Genomic DNA, 19,420 nt, shown 5'->3' with positions numbered 1-19,420 from the left:
TTTCCTTCTGCTAACTTTGGGATGTTTTTGTTCTTCTTTCTCTAATTGCTTTAGGTGCAAGGTTAGGTTGTTTATTCGAGATGTTTCCTGTTTCTTAAGGTGGGATTGTATTGCTATAAACTTCCCTCTTAGAACTGCTTTTGCTGCATCCCATAGGTTTTGGGTCGTCGTGTCTCCATTGTCATTTGTTTCTAGGTATTTTTTAATTTCCCCTTTGATTTCTTCAGTGATCACTTTGTTATTAAGTAGTGTATTGTTTAGCCTCCATGTGTTTGTATTTTTTACAGCTCTTTTCCTGTAATTGATATCTAGTCTCATAGCATTGTGGTCGGAAAAGATACTTGATACAATTTCCATTTTCTTAAATTTACCAAGGCTTGATTTGTGTCCCAAGATATGATGTATCCTGGAGAATGTTCCATGAGCACTTGAGAAAAATGTGTATTCTGTTGTTTTTGGATGGAATGTCCTATAAATATCAATTAAGTCCATCTTGTTTAATGTATCATTTAAAGCTTGTGTTTCCTTATTTATTTTCATTTTGGATGATCTGTCCATTGGTGAAAGTGGGATGTTAAAGTCCCCTACTATGATTGTGTTACTGTCGATTTCTCCTTTTATGGCTGTTAGTATTTGCCTTATGTATTGAGGTGCTCCTATGTTGGGTGGATAAATATTTACAATTGTTATATCTTCTTCTTGGATCGATCCCTTGATCATTATGTAGTGTCCTTCTTTGTCTCTTCTAGTAGTCTTTATTTTAAAGTCTATTTTGTCTGATATGAGAATGGCTACTCCAGCTTTCTTTTGGTTTCCATTTGCATGGAATATCTTTTTCCATCCCCTTACTTTCAGTCTGTATGTGTCTCTAGGTCTGAAGTGGGTCTCTTGTAGACAGCATATATATGGGTCTTGTTTTTGTATCCATTCAGCCAATCTGTGTCTTTTGGTGGGAGCATTGCTATTTTGATATTAAAATGATCTTACTACAATTTAGTAGCATCTTTGGATTATTTATCCAGACCTAAGGAAAACCTATCTGTGAGATTTCAAGATTAGATGTAGGCACCATTATTCAGCTGGCAGAAGCTTACCCACATGACAAGAATTAAAAAAAAATAGGCTACTATGAAAACATTAATGTATAAAATTATTAGAATCATAACATTTTTATAATAGTGAGAAATTGAAAACAAGCTAAATGTGCAACAGCAGGGAACTGAACGAATTCATCATGAATATAACTATACAAAGTAGTTCTACACTGTTGTTAAAAATTATGCTGTAAAGTAAATTTCTGGGGGTTTGGGTGTGAGGTTGGGTACACAAATCTTACCATTTCCCCCTCTTTCCTTAGGATTCTGGCCAAGAGAAAAATCACTAGGCAAATGGGTATCAAAATAATAGCTTCATTTCTAACCAGGGAAGCACCAATAACCCCCCAAGGCTCTCTTGTATCAGCAGCTGGGAGAACAGGACTTAGAGTTGATGCCAAAGTAGAGCCTCCTTCTTCCCCTGGTTAGAGACCTAAGGACTTGTTTGTAGGAACAGCTGGACCCACACAATTATCTCCGAGTCCAGCTCCCCAGCTGGCATCATGGACTACTGGCCTGTCTCACATGCATAGTTACTGCAGAAAAAAAAAAGAGCATAAAAGAGGGAGACACTGGGCTTTGCCCTGGCTGAGTTTACCACATGGAGACAGGAAGCTAAGGAGAGGTCAAGTGAGCCCACCCTCAGGAGCTGGCCTTTAACGCTTTAACTCTGCCCACTAGCAAAATAGGGCCCAATGTTGAGCCTCACCAGGATAGTCACTTCTGCCCACTTGAGAAGAGTGGGTGAGTGTGGAGAGAGAAAACAGAAGGATGTGTTCCTTCCAACACTCTCCGGGGAGAGGAGAGTGGAGGTTCCCTCTTCTATTTGCTGTGGTAGAAATACAAAAAGAAGAGTATTCCCCTCCCCTCCCCAATACGTACAACATGGAAAGAATATTCATGACATATGATTATTGTTATTTATATTCTCATATATAAAATATAACATTTTAAATATATGTTCCTTATATATAAATTTTTTTACCATTAGCATTCATTACTTTTTAAAAACAATTCACTTAAAAAAATACCAATACAGGGCCTCCCTGGTGGCGCAGTGGTTGAGAGTCCGCCTGCTGATGCAGGGGATACGGGTTCGTGCCCTGGTCCGGGAGGATCCCATATGCCGCGGAGCAGCTGGGCCCGTGAGCCATGGCCGCTGGGCCTGAGTGTCCGGAGCCTGTGCTCCGCAACGGGAGAGGCCACAGCAGTGAGAGGCCCGCGTACAGCAAAACAAAAACAAAAACAAAAACAAAAACAAAAACCAATACAAATAGTAACATTAGGGGAAGCTGGGTAAAGTTATATACTAGAATTCTTTATATTTGAAACTATTTTGTAACTTTTAAATTATTTCAAAACAAAAAGTTTAAAAGATACTAGCCTAGGGCTTTCCTGGTGGCACAGTGGTTGAGAGTCCGCCTGCCGATGCAGGGAACGCGGGTTTGTGGCTCGGTCCGGGAGGATCCCACATGCCACGGAGCGGCTGGGCCCGTGAGCCGTGGCTGCTGGGCCTGCGCGTCCGGAGCCTGTGCTCCGCAATGGGAGAGGCCACAGCAGTGAGAGGGCCGCGTACAGCAATAAATAAATAAATAAATAAATAAAAGAAAGATACTAGCCTTGCAAACACTATAAGATGATGGGAAAAGTGTTTGATGTCATAAACATCTTTCAGTAAACTGGGTTTACATATGCTTTCCGTCCTAGCCAAGATGGAGTAGTAGGAACTGAATTTACTCACCAACTTAAAATAACTAAAAACTGGATAAAATACATGAAACAATGGTTTTCAAGACATTGGACAACAAGCAAGGAAGGTCAGGGATCTCTGAGAGCTGGAAAACAAATGAGGGGAGCCTACAATTACTCCAGCTTATGGCAGAGAGAGTGTCTAGGCTCCAGCACAGGGAGAGGGGACCCACGTGGAGCCTTGGTGCTCCCCCTGAATTGAGGAGATGGAGCTGGGAGTTTGGTGAGGCCAAGGTGACTAGGTTTCACAGGGCAGAGTACCAGAGAGGTGAAAACTGCACAGAGAGAAAACTCCAGAGATCTATAGAACAGTCAACCAAGTACTGAAAAGCACATTCATATGAAAAAACTACCCAAGGTTGGAAAAAGAACCACCCTAAAGGATTAGAAGGAACAATCCTCAGAGGTCACACAGAACTGAAAACAGTGCTTGTTCCCACAAGCCAGAGGGAAAAACTCATAACTCACAGGACAATGGTAGAATACACAGGAAGGTTTTGCCTCAGTAGTAGGGAATAATTAACCCTAGGTGGAGTCCTCTAGATCCACCTAACAAATCATAAAAGCAAAACCCGAAAGCCGTTTCCAAGTATAATTACTGAACCATGTCCCAGAACAAAGCTCAAGAATGTTTATAGGAATCCAAAAATATCCAGTGCCCAAAAATGTCTGACATCAAAAAAAAAAAAAAATTGTCAGGCATGCAAAGAAGTGGGAAAATAAGACCCACACTGAGGCAATAAATCAATCAACCCAAACTGAGCCACTCTTTAAAAACTGTGAATCACTATATTGTACACCTGTAACTTATATAATATTGCCCAGAAACTATACTTCAATAAAAATAAAGTGAGGACAAAAACACTTAAGGGGCTTCCCTGGTGGTGCAGTGGTAACCCGCCTGCCAATGCAGGGGACATGGGTTCGAGCCCTGGTCCAGGAAGATCCCACATGCCGTGGAGCAGCTGGGCCCGTGCGCCACAACCACTGAGCCCGCATGCTACAACTACTGAAGCCCATGAGCCTAGAGCCCGTGCTCTGCAACAGGAGAGGCCACGAAGGTGAGAGGCCCGTGCACCGCAACCAAGAGTGGCCCCCACTCGCCACAGCTAGAGAAAGCCCGCATGCAGCAATGAAGACCCAATACAGCCAAAAATAAATAAATTAATTAAATAAATTTAAAAAAAAAACCGACCCAGAACTGACACAGATACTAAAGTTAGCTGAGAAGGACACTGAAACAATTATTATAACTCTATTCTATATATTCAAGAAGCTAAAGAAAAGACTGAACACGTTAAAAGGTAACATGAAAGATATAAGAAAGACTCAAATCAAACTTCTAGAGATGAAAACTATGTCTGAGATTGGATTAACGAAAAATTAGATATCACAGAAGGAAGACTAATGAACTTGAAGACTTTGCAATAGAAATGATCCAAAACTATCCAATAGAAAGAAGACAGAAAAAATAGTGGGAAATAAATGAACAGAGCATCAGTGAGCCACAAGACAACTTCAAACAGCCCAATATATGTGAAAGAGGAGTCTCTCAGGGAGAATGGGAGAAAGCTGGGCAACAGAAAAAGTTATTTGAAGAAATAATGGCCAAAAATGTTCCAAATTTGATGAAAACTATAAACTCACACGTCCAAGAAGTGCAACAAACTCCAAGCACAGGAAACATGCATCAAGCTGCACCAAGGCATTGCCCAGTTAAATTACTCAAAATCAATGTAAAGAGAAACTCTAAAAGCAACCAGAGAAAGAAGATGAGTTATGTATGGAGGAACAAAGATAAGAAGGTCAGCAGTTATTTTTCTTTGGAAACAATGCGAGAAAAGAGTGGAGCAACATCTTTTAAGGATTGAAGTTAAAAAAAAAAGAAACCTGTCAAGCTAGAATTCTATACCTAGCAAAAATATTTTCCACAACCAAAAGTGAAATAAAAACCTTTTCAGACATACAAAGCTGAAAGAATCCATCAACAGCAGAACTGCAGTATAAGCAATGTTAAAGAAAGTTCTCTGGGCAAAAGGAAAATGACACAAGATGGAAATACAGACCTCAGCAAAGGAATGAACAACGCCAGAGATGTTAACCTCATGGCTAAACAGTATAATTTTAAAAATTATTTAATTCTCCTTAAGTGACATTTGACTGTTTGGGGCAAAAATATTAACAGTGTATGATTTCACTCATATGTGGAATCTAAAAAATACAAGACAAATGAACAAGGAAGACAAAATAAAAACTAACTCATAGATACAGAGAACAGATTGGTGGTTACCAGAGGGGAAGGGGGTTGAGGGGTGGGTGAAATGGGTGAAGGGGGTCAACTGTATGGTGATGGATGGGAACTAGACCTTTGGCGCTAATCACTTACAGACGTCAAATTATAATGTTGCACACCTGAAACTTATATAATGCCATATACTAATTGTACCTCAACAAAAAATAAAACAACGTAGTGTGGAATTTATGAAATATGTAGAAGTAAAATGTGTGACAGTAGTGGAAAGGCCAGGAGTGGAGAAATGGAGCCATTCTGTTGTCAAGTTCTCATACGTACATGAAGCGGTACAACTTCACTCAAAGCGGGGTGTGGTAAGTTAAGGAGTTTACCATGTGCTTTCTGTTGGGACTGTTAGCGGAGGAGATACAGGTCAGGAGCATCTGAGATCAGGGCTGCTGGGGAGGACCAGGGCGGGAGTTGGACACCCTGCCCCTGGTCAGGCAGTGCTGCAAGGCCAGGGGACGTAAGAGGAGGCCGCAGCCAGCCGCAAATAAACCACAACTTCTAAGACTCAGAACTGAACTTAAGAGCAGCAAGAGGGTCCTTCTCAGTATTCCCTCTCACTGGCTCTACATTTAGCACTTGTGTGGATTGTTCCAGAACATAACCAAATAAGATTACATACTCCCAGTGGATGCCATAGTTCATTTGATGTTTTTGAGGCCAAATAATGTCACAGGGTAGACATTCAGACTGAGGAACTGTTCTGTGAGACTGAGGAGGTGGAGAGAATAAACACAGTGAAAAGAAGGTATGATTCAAAGACCAACTCAAGGTCTGCATTGAAAAGGCCAGATTCCATGAAATGAATTTTAACCAAGAGCAGGCTCCTAAACACGCAGTGAAATAACATAGAGAAGCTCACAGCCGCTCTTGGTATGCTAGGTTTTCTCCACGTAGAATAAAACGTCCAGCTGGGAGCACAGGAAGAAAGCCTTAGCTCCATTCCACTGAGGAAGAGTCCAAGGCACACAGAGAATGATTTGCTTAAGGGTATGCTCAAAAATCAGAATCAGGACTAAGACTCAGGCTTCTTGCCTTGTGATTCAGAGTTCTAGCTATTTTCAAACTGGTGAATCTTTGAAACTTTTTAATGAAGTATAATATGTAGGCAGAAAAGTGAACAAATAAAGGATCAGAAACTGATCACACCAACATAACTAGCACGTATATCAAGAAAAAGAGTATTTCCAGCCCCAGAAGTCCTCTCCTGCTCCTTTCCAGTCACTATCCCCCCAAAATGTACTATTCTGACATTTAAGCACACAGAATACTTTTGTCTGTTTTTGTACTTTCTAGAAATGGAAAAATAATTTTCTTTTTTTGCTTCTGTTTGCTTTAGCTCAGTATTTTTTAGTGAGGTTCATCCATATTTTTGCATATTCAGATAGACTGTTCATTCTCATTGCTGTACCATATCCCATTATTTGATTATGCCACAATTTATTCTTTCTACCAAATACCAAGGGCGTTTGAGTAGTTCTTAGTACAGAGCTATTGCAAAGAATTGCTGTCATAAAAATTCTTTCAGGTGCCCTTGATGAATATATGTACACAGTTCTGTTGGATTCATGTTTAAGACTGGAATTGCTGAGTCTTCAGGTACGTACATGCTAAGTTTTAGTAAATTCTATAATTGTCAAATTTAACTTTTGCCTCCCATAATTTGAAAATCACCTAACTATAAAATTTTGCATCTGTTTACATCTGGGCATCTGTCTTATATCACCAAATAATTGTCTTCTCTGTTCATCTGGATCACTGGGGAGCAGCTCACGACTTGAACTTTTCTGTATCTCCTTGGTGCTGGGTACTTGGAGCAGGTATGCAGTATCTGTTATATAAATGCTTTCTTATCCAAATGTACAAAGAAATGCATAGGCTTGGTTCTGCTTCCAAGAAAGAGTCACTGACTCAGACACACATGGGAGAGACACAAAGCATCTTAATAGAAAGAATAACCAAGCCAAGATTGGTTTAAAAAACTTGAGCAGAGACCATGGTTCATAAATCTTTGCATCCCTCACAGTACTTAATACTGTCTCACACAGAATAGGTGCGCAACTGTCTATTTGCCAAATGAATGAAATCAAGATAGGAATGATGGTGAATTGCGTTTATCGCCTATAGCTCAAAGGCAAGTTCATCCTGAGATGGGAAAACGAGATGAATATAGAACTGCGTAAAAGTTGGAGGAAAACATGCATTAATCCAGCTCACAGAAAACACTTCATATAAGGAAAGAAACTTAAGTGTTTTATTAATTTTCTGGCCACTTCCTCCAGAGACAGAGAAATCTTGGATCTCTTGCCCTGATCCTAAACAACGTAAAACTGAAGAGCAGACATGTTTGAGGGGCTGGAGGTTAAACTTTATTCCTCAATAACTGGATGCAGTGGGACAAGCAAGATTTGAACAGTTTCAATAACACCAAAGACAAGTGTCTCTAAGAGACCCCGACCTCGAAGACTCAAGGTGAGCCCTGAGGTGGTGGCTGATGGAAGGTCTGACCGCTGGCACAGGCTCTGGTTACTAGGAATTAAGGTTCAGCTTCTCCATCTATGCAGCAACAATGTAAAGACAGGCTTAAGTCATAAGAAACTAAGATGGGATGGTGAGGTTTTTCTTGAAAGGGGTTTGCAGAGGAAAGGAGAGTTTTGAAAAGGGATCTGAACTTGACCGTGTCCTGAATCCCTCGACAGACCCTCAGGCCCCAGCAGGCAGAGAGCAAGTTACACAGACGTGCATTTCTGCTGAGGGCAGCACAAAGGAAGTGTCTTTCATTCACCTCAAAACCAGATAGAATGAAAAATAGACCTCTGTGAGGTATGCTCATGGCATGTTTTGACATCTCACAGGAAATCACATTTCTGCCAAGGAAAAGCCAAGAGTTTTTGGTTGGGACCCAAAGGACTCTTTCAAACTTCTCATTGGCAAGCCAGAGAGTAATGTGAGGGTTCTCACCCACTCTGTAAACCACAGCGTCTCCCTTTCCTTAAAATCAGAAAAACCCAGGAATATTTTCTAAATGGAGAAAGAACTCACAGAGGACTATCACAGCTGTCCTGAAGCCAGGATGAGAGGAGTGACCCCTTCTCAGGGCCACTGTTGGCAGGTGGGCCCAGCCCAGTCCCACTTGGGCTTGAGAGAGAAAGGAAAGGGGATGAGGGTGGCGATGTGGAGTGGGAGGGGTGATGGAGAGAAAGGAAGACTAGGGAAGAGCTAGGAAGGTCAGAGGCAGAGAAGAAAATGAATGTTTACTGAGCACCTACTCTGTGCCAGGCTTTTACATAAACTATCTCATTTGATCCCCAAAGCAACTCTACAAAGTAGAGTCCTATTTATTATTATTAATTGCCTTTATTATTATTGTTTTTTATCTACTAATACTCCTTAATTCTCTTTTTGTTAACTTTTTAGTTTATATTGGAGGATAGTTGATTAGCAATGTTATGTTAGTTTCAGGTATACAGCAAAGTGATTCAGTTATACATATGCATGTATCTATTCTTTTTCAAATTCTTTTCCCAATTAGGTTGTTACATAATATTTAGCAGAGTTCCCTGTGCTATACAGTAGGTCCTCGCTGCTTATCCATTTTAAATATAGCAGTGTGTACATGTAAATCCCAAATTCCCTAACTATCCCTCCCCCTGAGGGATATTATTCCTATTTTTACGGGCAAGGAAATTAAGGCTTGCCTAAAATCACATGGCTAGTCCCCTTCCCCTTGGGCCAATGGGCTACAGAGGGCTGCGCTCTGGTCCTCCTCTCGCCACGTTGCTCTCCAAGAGGTCAAGAGTCCCAGGGGCAGGGGATGTGCTTCCCCAGAGCCTGTGTGCCCCCGTGCCCCAGATGATGCTCCAGGTACCTGGAACCCAGGAATTCCCTGACAGAGGGTCCTAAGCCTTCTTTCAAGGCCCACAGAGGTCTCTTCCCTGGATCCATACTCCTGAAGGGGTGCCGGGATGTTGATGTGTGTACTCCCAGGCCTCAAGGGTGACAGAGGGGGTGCTGTGGGCAGGGGTGTGTGAGCTAGTTTGCACACATGCACGTGAGGCCTCTGGTGATGCAGGACAGAGCTGGGGGTGGGGAGAGAGTGGGAAGAGAAGGAAGGGGCAGGCATGGACAGGGGAGGAGGCTGGAGACTGGGTCTTCTCATAGTATCAGAGCAGAAGTCCAAGGAGTCTGGGAATTCTAAATCAAAGCTAGCCTTCTAGGTAGTTATGAAGGTACGTTTGTCAAGGTGTAGGATAGAACTTGCATTTAACAGTTTGTTAAATATATATATATATTTTAACTCTTCAATATTGAGCCATACAGCAGGGCGGCCTTCATTTCTGCTCTTGCCTCGCTCCTGCAAGTGTTGGTGGGCTGCCTATAGTGGATAAAGAGGTACAGCTGGTGGGAACCGAGCACTTCTCTGTCCAATGCCAAGGATGAATGCTTTTAATTGCCCCACGAAACCTGACGCCACAGAGAAGTCAGGGACAGGAACAGAGCTGCTAAGTAATTTATGGAAATTTTATAGAAATTATAATTTCTGACAGTTTCCCATCGCAGGTCCTGAACTGTTATGAACATGCTGCCCTTGGAAAGTCACCCCCTCCTCTGGGCTCAGTTCCCTCCGTGGGGAAATGAAGGGCCTGGATGACCTCTAAGGAGTCATTCAACTTGAAGACACTAGGCGTCTGAAGAGTAATAAGACCTGTTTTGTAACTGTACTGGGGGGGTCTCAGCAATAACAGAAAATAATACTATAAAGACTGCAATGGTGAAGACAATAAAATGAATGAATCACCTTGGACAGCTGAAGGGCCTGGCTTTGGCCATCAATGTCTTGAAAGGGCAGGGGCCGGGGCAGCAGTAGGGAAAGAGGGTGGGAAACTGAACACCTCCGAGCAATGGAAAACCAAAGGCACAGGGAAGCGTCTGGGGTGGCCAGTGGGGCCGGGACCTGGTAGCCTGTCATGGTCCCGCCTGCTCCGTGTCTCTTGGAGGAGAGGGGGCAGGGGGCAGACCCTGGACAGGAGGTGAGCGCATTTGGGCCCCATGGGCAGCCAGAGCCCAGGCTGAGGGAAGGGAGGTGGCCAGGGCCCAGGTAGGGTGGGACCACAACGGGCTCACCGGGGGACTCCCAGGTATGGGTCCCGGGAGCAGTGCTCCTGCCTCTCGACCTCCATCACCCTGTTCTCTCTCTCTCTCCATGGAGAATCCTGCTTCACTCTTCCTTCAGTCCAGATGGCTGTTTCCTATCAGTTAGCCTGAAGAGGCAGCTTGCTGAGATCCTCTAGGGGCGGGGCTGCCTCCCTAGGGAGATGCATTGGTCTCTTGCCCCCTACTCTGAGCCACGGATCATCAACCCACCCTCCCACAGACCCAGTGATGAGGTTGGTGGTGGTTCTCCACGGGCCTGGGTGCTGCTTCTGAGGTGCACTGGGGAGGGGGATAACTTGGGAACTACAGGGTGGAAGGAGCTTGGGTTCTCAAGCCAGAGCATCTGGGGTTGATTTCCTGCTTCTTTACCTACTGGCTATGTGCTCTTGCACAAGATTCTGAATCGTTCTGAACCTCAGTTTTTGTTATCCATAAAATGGAGATGATAATTTCCTGTCCTCTAGGGTTGTGATGAAGACAGGATAAGAAAATATATTCAAAGTGTCTAGTCTAGGGCCTAGTCCAAAATGGGGATTCTTTAAATATTATTGCCTATCTCAAGCACAAACTATAAAGGAAGGAAACCTTCCATCTCGAGTCCAGTCCTCCGCTCCTGAGAGGTTCCTTTGTAATTTCTTTGAACCGTGCAATTTAGCACCGAATTATACATGCATTTATTTCAGTACTTAATATTAAAGTCAATATCACCTTTAACAAGTAAGTAACATCACATGTATGGATTTCCTCTCTCCACACTCTCTCAACTCACTTACACTGTGGGCCTTCCCCAGAGCAATGAGATAAAAAGCAAGTGCGCTGGAATCTAGCGCTCCCTGCGGCCTCTAGATTAGGCTCTTGGTCTCCCAGAGGGTTCTTCGATCTCACCATCCATTTTCTTCCACTGAGCTTAAGCATCAAAGCATTATTTGTGGAGAAAGCCAGACAAATAGACGGTGGGGGAGACAGGAAATCGGGATTTGTAGGTCGGGGAGAAACACTTCTGGCTCAAGTCAGCAGGACCTGGCCTTCTTTCAAGCAGCACCCACACTTCTGCTGCAAACTCTGCTAAGTCAGACCCTGCAAAACTCAGAGGACATGCAGGCAAAAGCCTTAGTTACAGCAAATACAGAGGCAGCCTTGGGAAGGATCTGCTCTGTAGAGGTGCTGTTTGGCATGCTGTGGACCTCCAAAGTAAGACATACTGTACAGCCTGTGCGCTCAGTGGCCCAGTCCTGGGTAAGTTTGGGGTATGGGGGGCAGGGTCAGGGCAGGATAACAGGTGATAGGACAAACGAGATGAAACTGAGGCCGCTGGAACGGCTGTGGAGGTCGTCCACTGCACAACCCCGGTTCCAGTCCCTAGACTGCCGGACCTGGGGATGGTGCGTGCCAAGGCTGGGCCATGCAGCAGCCCTCGGATAATTGCTGTGACTGAAATACACATAAAGGGATGGAGAAACATGAGTGAGAGGGCCATGGTGTCTGGCTCTGTGTGGGTGTGTAAAATGCAGAGAGAAATATCAGTACTGATTCCATCAATACCTCCTCTAGACCTTCCTTCTGCATCTCACTCTTCTTTTTTCTTTGCAAAAATTCCCACTTTTTGACAGTGCATCATAACGACTAAAATGATTCTTGGCCCCATAATTCTTTGACATGCACAAGACTTGGCGGACTCACAGGAAAATGAGGTCATTTTACAAAACCTTGTAATGATTGGAACCTGTGCTTTCCATGGTGGGCAGCGAGGCCGGGGGGAGGGGCAGTAACCCGGACACAATCTCGTCAGTTGGAAGTGTCCAAGCAAGGAACCTCCCCTCCCTCGGGGAGGTGTGACGGAAGGAGGCCTTTTACACCTGGGAACGGGTTTCACGCCATTGAGAGGAAGGCTTTGCGTCTCCGAGCTGGGAAGACGGCTGGGCCGGCCTGCTCTTCCCAGCTGCTTTGCACGTAAAATCTGAGAGAGCTTATTTTAGAAAGATATTTAACGCCGCACACCGAATGTCGAATGCATGGCTCACACATACCTGGGAGCGGTGGCGGCCGGTCCGTCACAGGAGGGAGAGCAATCAAAGTGTCCCGTAACTTTAGCCGCCCGGGGAGGGGCGAGGGCGAGGGCGCGGCGCGGCGCCGCGCGGCGCGGGGCGGGGGGGCGGGGAATAAGCTGAGAGCGCGCGCGCCGTGCTCATCCCACCCTCTAGAGTCACCAGTTCACATTCTCACAGCACAGCGGATTAGCAGCTGCAGGTTTCCTCCCCACCTACATGTCCCCTGAGGTCTGCGAGCCACCTTCTGCTAGGAAGGCCTTTGAGAGGCAGGGTTTGTCAGCACTGCAGAATACGCTGTGCTTATACCACAAACTGCTTCTTGATAAAAAAAAAAAAAGAAGAAGAAGAAGAAATGACACGTCCCTCGGGTCTAATCCTTCTCTGTGTGAAGCCTGTCTTCCTGGTGCTGTCTTTCAAAGTAGCTCCCATGTGTCTCTAGAGGTGAGCTGGGGGTGCAGGTGTGGTGTGTGCCGTGAAGATACAAAAAGGAGGCCTCTTTTCGGTCTGTTCAAAACTTTCCTGTTTTGGGGGTACAGAGGTCTGCCTGCCCAAGTGCAAATGGAGAGAGGAGAGTGGGGGCCAAGTGTGAGGGCTGGAAGGACTAATGAGGCCAGGGTCTCGTTCTGGTTCCACCTCTTAACTGTTAGAAGCTCTGAGGTCCTCGGCCAAATCATCTAAGTTGTTTGCTTTAGCTTTATTTTTTTGTCTGTTAACATGGGATTGATATCTGCCTATCCCTTGAGGTCAAGATAAATAAGAGAAAGTACCCAACGGCACTGTGCAAACTAAAAGTGTGGTAAGATTATCGTTATTTTGCTGCATAGTCAATATTGGACTATTCTTTCTTATGGGCCCTAATACTAATCAACCTGAGACACGTGAAAAGCCCAATCAATTCAACCAACTAATGTATATTAAGAAACTACCATGTGCTGGAAATTGTATTAGCCACTGAGAGTAGAAAGATGAATATTACATGATTTCTATTTTCATATTTACTGAATTTTAAGTCCTCTGTATGCACTTGTGGGCTGTATATTTATGAGTTAACGAACTGATGGACATTTCACTTCCATCTGCCTTGGGAATCCAGACGATACATAACCCACCCTCCCCGCCCCCCCCCCACTCGTCCTCACTCCTTTCCAGAACTGTGACCCTATGGTTTCTGCTCCTCTGCTTGGTACAGAGGCCACCTCAGATCACACAGTTGCCATGACACGCAGCCTTGCAGTAAAAGAGGGTTCAGTGCTGTCACCATGTGAAGCTCTCCAGGCCTCCCAGGGTCATTGGTGTGGGTCAGCGGGAGAAAGAGAACTCAGCTGCGATCAGTCAGTCCTGGATGTGAGTCCGAGCCCTGCTCGTTATTAGTTTAGTTAATTGCGTTCCCCTCAGCAAGACTGAGACTGGGATTCTCTGCCTAGGAGGCCCACCCCCTTCAGCGCGCTCTCAGAGAATGACCAGAGGAGCTCCCAGTTCAGATCCCTTCTCCAACACTGGGACAACTTCTTCACCTCACTTAAAACTAGAGGAGGTCATTCATTCACCCCACAGATATTCACTGGGCACCTGCTATGTACCAGGCACTGCTCTCCCTGTGGCAGATAGCAACAACAAACCAGCAAGGGGCCTGCTCTCCTGGAGCTCATCCTCCAGCCTCTTCATCACACGGTTCTTCCCAAGAACACCAGGGGCCTTAAAATCTCAAACAAGCATATGGACTTGGCCCTGTTCTTCTGACCTAGAATAGTTGCTTGGGCTTCATTTTACCAACACTGCCTTATCTTCATTGCTCTCTGACATCTGGGAAAGAATTAAGTCATGATTTAGACCTTAATCTGTGCCCAAGGTTTGCTTTCCAAATGCAATGGTTACTTTCAAGTTGCCCCAAAAAGAGTGTCCGTGAGGGTCCTACAGACAGAAGGGTCTCATCCACAGCCGCCAGCACGTGGGAATTAAGAAGCGCGTGGCCCATGGGTTCTTTTGGAGCCACATAGGGAGGGGCCTGGTCAGACGCTTCACCTGGAGCCAAGTGGTAGACCCTGAGATGGGGCCCAGGCGGTACAGCAAAGAGCTGGGTTTCCCTTAGATCTTGCTGTGTTCCAAAGTCCCCCTCTCTGCATCTCAGTGGCCTCATGTCCCAGTGAGACTGTCACTGGCTCCACTGGCTGTGGGATTTTTTAGGAGGACCAGATAAAGTAATGAAAGGGTTCCTTGAATAAACACACATGTGACATTTAACAATAACAAAAATGATACCATTTCAGGACCATCTCACCGCCTGTATGTTGATATCACATTACCCTCTTTAGGCTCACTTTTCCTTAAAACTTTAGTTTTTCCTCAGTAGAGAAAAAGGGACCTACACAGCAGTGTCTCTGGACCGAATGTAGCCCTGCATTTGCATCGATGAAAACAAGGAGAGCGGAGGGAGACAAAGGCGCGTGTGTGGAGGGGCAGAGGGCAGACATACAGGTCCATTCCGTGTTACAGACAAACCGTCAGACTTCCTCGTGCAGGAATGAGGCGAGGCCAGTCAGGCCAGTCAGGCCAGAAGTCGGTCTAGCCCTGCTGGGATGCAATGGGGTATTTGCATCCAGCCAGGCAGGCCTGGAGGACAGACGACAGTACCCTTCATCATCCAAGGTAGTCACGGGACTGGCTCTCCTGAGACACACAGGGCCTGACCTCCTATTGGAGCACGAGGGTCCACAGGGCCAGCCTGGGGTGGGCTAGTGGTGGTGGTGGGGGGGGTTCTACTTCCCTCCAGGGCTCCTGGTGTCGAAAGAGAGGCCTGAGCCTCTAACATTTAACAGAGACGGTTCAGCCAAGGCCTTCCATGCCGGAGGCTGGGTCAGCTTCCCATGCTGAGTGCAGGCCTGGAGCATCCTGCCTCACTCGCTTTCTGCCTCTTCTGTTAGGGGCCCACGGGCCCCTACAGTGATACTGTATCAGGTACCTTACACTAGGGGCAGAAGAGGGTAAGGACTCTGCCTCCCGAGACTACCTGAGTTCAAATGCTGACTCTGCTACTCACTTGCTGTGGGGCATTGCGCAAATTACTTTACCTCTCTGGGCCTGGTTTCCTCACCTGAAACGTGAGGAGAAGCAGTTGGGGCCTTTTGTTGTGGGCATCAGAAACACCCTCTTGTTCACTTAAACAAAGGGGGACTGAGGGGCTGGGTGTAGGCAGCTCACAGAGGAGGGGGACTGCTGCAGAAAGGGGGGCTCAGAAACATCAGGCCCCAGAGTTACTCCAGGGATCCCGGAAGCCAGACCCAAACCCAGGTTGCATCCGCCATGGGGATGAATCAGGCCCCCTCAAGAATCCCAGTCCTGTGGGACAGAGCCTGACTGGCCTTTCAGGGTCACATGGCCACCGTTTGGCTAAGAGAGGATGCGAGGCAACCCCGCCAACCTGCATAGAGTAGGACAGAGATTGTTCTCAGAACAGAGCTGGGCGCAGTACCAGAAGAAAGCGTGAATGGCTGCCAGGCCAAAAATATCAGAGAAATCCAACACAGTGGCCAATGACTCCCACAAATAGGGCTGTTGTGAGGAACAAATGAGATCAAACAGTAAAGCACTTAGCACAGGGCCTTGCTTGGTCTAAGAGGCCAAGAAGGTTTAGCTGCCCTGTTACTTACCTTAATCCTCAACAACTGTGAAGTATTGGCCCCGTTGTCCAGATGGGAAACTGCGACTCCAACCGGTAAAGAGAGTTACCCGAGGTTGCCGCGGTGCCGAGCAAGATTCTGACCCCAGCGCTCCCTGCAGAGGCGGCTGCACAAACTGCAAAGCCTTGTGCAAGATGAAAACGAGGGACCCCCTGTTCAAAAAGCAAGGGGGGAAAATACCATTAAAGGAGCTAAAACATAAAGCGTTTTCTTTCCTTCCTGTGTCTCTCTCTAGAGTCTTGCTGTTTTTATTTGCTACTTAATGTCATTAAATTAAAAAATTTAATCATTAGCGTTAATTTTACTGGTCTTTAAATTGTGCAATACCAGTTTAAAATACACATAAGAGCATTTAACTTGTATGTGGAATCACCAGATCATCCTCAGCATAGGTGGTCGGCTAATCCAGAGAAGTAACATGCGTAAGAAAGGATATATATAGTTGACGTCCTTGACTGTCTGTGTTTCTCAGAACATCATTGCCTTATTTCTGCATTGGAAGCAAGCTCTGATTTGATTGGAAAGTGTGGCCTCTTGGGGTTTTCAGTGTCACAGGCATAACACGCTTATCTCGTGCTCAGGTTGGGTCTCACTGGATTCCTGTGCATCGTGGGTCCCCTGGAATTCTGTGTTCATGGGGCACCTCGAATGCCTTGTGCACGTGAAGCAGCTCAGAGAGGCTGACACGCATGTTGCTGGGGTCTCCTGTGTTCACTCATCTCTGCTTACGTGCATTCCCTGTCCTTTGGACTTCACTTGCAAAATACGAATTGAAAAATAAAATTACTAAGGATTTCAGGACAGTGACAGCAGAGCATTAAACCAAGGGTGAGGTCCTTCTGAACTAGCCCTGCTTGCCTCTGACCTCAGAGCCTTGGCTTTTAGAACACACGCACCCCTGACCCCAGGAGTCAAAAGCCTCTTTCTCCCCTGGGATTGCTTTTGCTGTATGAGAGAAACCCTGAGTTTTGCCACTTGGGCTCCAAGAGCTGAGGGCACCCTGGGCTCAGGGGAAACCAAGCAGGTGGAAGAAAGTGTGCCCTGGAACCTCTCTGCACAGAGCGTGGGACCACAGGACTGGGAGTAGGACTGGTGAACTCCCACATGGGCTATAATGTCCATACCAAGCAGAGTATGGTCAGGGACACACACAGGTCTGCAACCGAAACCCTCATTCTCTGAGTGCAAAGCTCAGATATATCTGCCCAGCTTCACCCAGCGAGAGGCTGAGGGGTGGAAAGCATAGCAATCCCACAGGTAGCAGTGTCATGAGCCTCTGGGCTGCAGGTGGCTCCCAGGTGAGCTCTCCAGGGAATATGAAACCCTCAGAATTGGTCTTGGGCCCAGAGCAGAGCTGGGTGCCCTGCCCACTGGCCTCTCCTCCCCAGGAGCACCACTCCAGTTCTGTGGGCTGAGCTGCCGCCTCTCTTAGAGCGTCAGGCCCACGCTGCCTCTGTCAGCTCAGAGGGGCTCAGCTGGGATGCCTCCCAGGGATCTGTAGGCCAGTTCTGGAAACTTCTCCCACACCCCACCTCTTTGGGATTTCCAGTGGGGAGCGGAGAATCTCCCCATCCCCACAAAGCTCCACCCCACCCAGGTGCTTCCTGGGGATTTTACTGGCAAGCCAGCCACTGGAGTGACCAGCAGACCCCTTGGTGGGGATGGGAGGCTGCAACAGGAGAGCAAAGAGCTGTTTCTCCTCTGACCTTAAAGGAAAGACAGCAAAGGGGACTGGGATTTATTTCCTGTTCCCAAGAAGCCAATAAGGACATTGACATTGTGCCTCAGTTTCTTACCTGCAAGACTGAGGAAATTTTCAGAGGAGGGAAAGGGAGGAATAAAATGTGGAGGCTGAGCTGTAATGGCTGTAATGCCCCTCGACAAGCCCAGCTCTGCCACCCACGATCTCTACAGTTCGTGCTAGCCCTGCACCAGCCCCCATGCCTGCCTCTGTAAGCGGGGTGGGGGCCATGCCTGCAGCCTCTGTGAGGATTATGGTGATACGGGTCTGTGACATGCCCAGGTAGGCCCTATAGTGGAGGTACTGCCTTGTTGCTATTGTCCTAGGGGGTTTTCAGAAGCTCCCGAAAAGCAGATTTGCCTCCTTTTAAGCAGACAGAACTGATAGAGACAATAAGCTTTGTCTCTACCAGTTTCAGTATTTATACTTGAAAGAAAGAGCCCTTTTATCAGAGAACAGGAAATAAGGTTTGACCTACAAATATTTCATTTTACCAACTGCCTCAGGGAAATTTCTTGGTCAACACCCTCCCTTAAAAGCTTGTGGGAGCTCTGAGAGCTTCTCCCTCCATCCCTGGAGAGCCTTTGTCTGCCTGGCAGGAATAGGCCCTTTCCAGGCCTGCAGTAAATCACTGTTGGTCAAGGGGCTCAGTGGGAGGTGAGTTGCAGCCCTGCGGGTGGGCTGAGGAGGGAATCTGGTGCCTCGGCTTTTTAGGACTGGGGGCACCTCATAAACACCCTCTGCTCACACAGAAATATCATATACCTGGCAAGTAAAGCCACGCTCCCATGCTCCTTTTCTTTGTTCTAAAATGTGTGCTTTCATCAGTCTTATAGTTTTCTGCATACCGGTCTTTTGTCTCCTTAGGTAGGTTTAGTCCTAGGTATTTTATTCTTTTTGTTGCAGTGGTAAATGGGAAGAGTGTTTCCTTAATTTCTCTTTCTGATTTTTCATCATTAGTGTACAGGAATGCAAGAGATTTCTGTGCATTAATTTTGTATCCTGCTACTTTACCAAATTCATTGATTAGGCTCTAGTAGCGTTCTGGTAGCATCTTTAGGATTCTCTATGCATAGTATCCTGTCATCTGCAAACAATGACAGCTTTACTTCTTCTTTTCCAATTTGGATTCCTTTTATTTCTTTTTCTTCTCTGATTGCTGTGGTTAAAACTTCCAAAACTATGTTGAATAATAGTGGTGAGAGTGGGCATCCCTGTCTTGTTCCTGATTTTAGAGGAAATGCTTTCAGATTTTCCACCATTGAGAACGATGTTGGCTGTGGGTTTGTCATATATGGCCTTTATTATGTTAAGGTAAGTTCCCTCTATGCCTACTTTCTGGAGAGGTTTTATCATAAATGGGTGTTGAATTAGATATACCATGTTCTTGGACTGGAAGAATTAACATTGTGAAAATGACTCTACTACCCAAAGCAATCTACAGATTCAATGCAATCCCTATCAAACTACCAATGGCATTTTTCACAGAACTAGAACAAAAAATTTCACAATTTGTATGGCAACACAAAAGACCCTGAATAGCCAAAGCAATCTTGAGAAAGAAAAATGGAGCTGGAGGAATCAGGCTCCCTGACTTCAGGCTAAACTACAAAGCTACAGTAATCAAGACAGTATGGTACTGGCACAAAAACAGAAAT

The 19,420-nt window shown here is 45.9% G+C and overlaps 1 protein-coding gene across 1 annotated transcript in view; it reads right to left on the bottom strand.

Annotated features, from left to right (window-relative positions):
* The window catches only part of LOC308613919 (uncharacterized protein), a 103,036-nt gene extending 90,641 nt beyond the window's left edge, over positions 1–12,395 (bottom strand). The window contains exon 1 of the mRNA XM_081228044.1: positions 12,324–12,395. The gene's annotated coding sequence lies outside the window, so the exon portion shown is untranslated. The remainder of the gene's footprint in view (positions 1–12,323) is intronic.
* Between the last annotated feature and the right edge of the window lie 7,025 nt (positions 12,396–19,420).

Source organism: Mesoplodon bidens, assembly GCF_964165515.1.
Source record: "Mesoplodon bidens genome assembly, chromosome: 3".
Taxonomy (NCBI): Eukaryota; Metazoa; Chordata; class Mammalia; order Artiodactyla; family Ziphiidae; genus Mesoplodon; species Mesoplodon bidens.
Note: the sequence above shows the minus strand (reverse complement) of the source record. Positions and strands in the feature narration are given on the sequence as shown.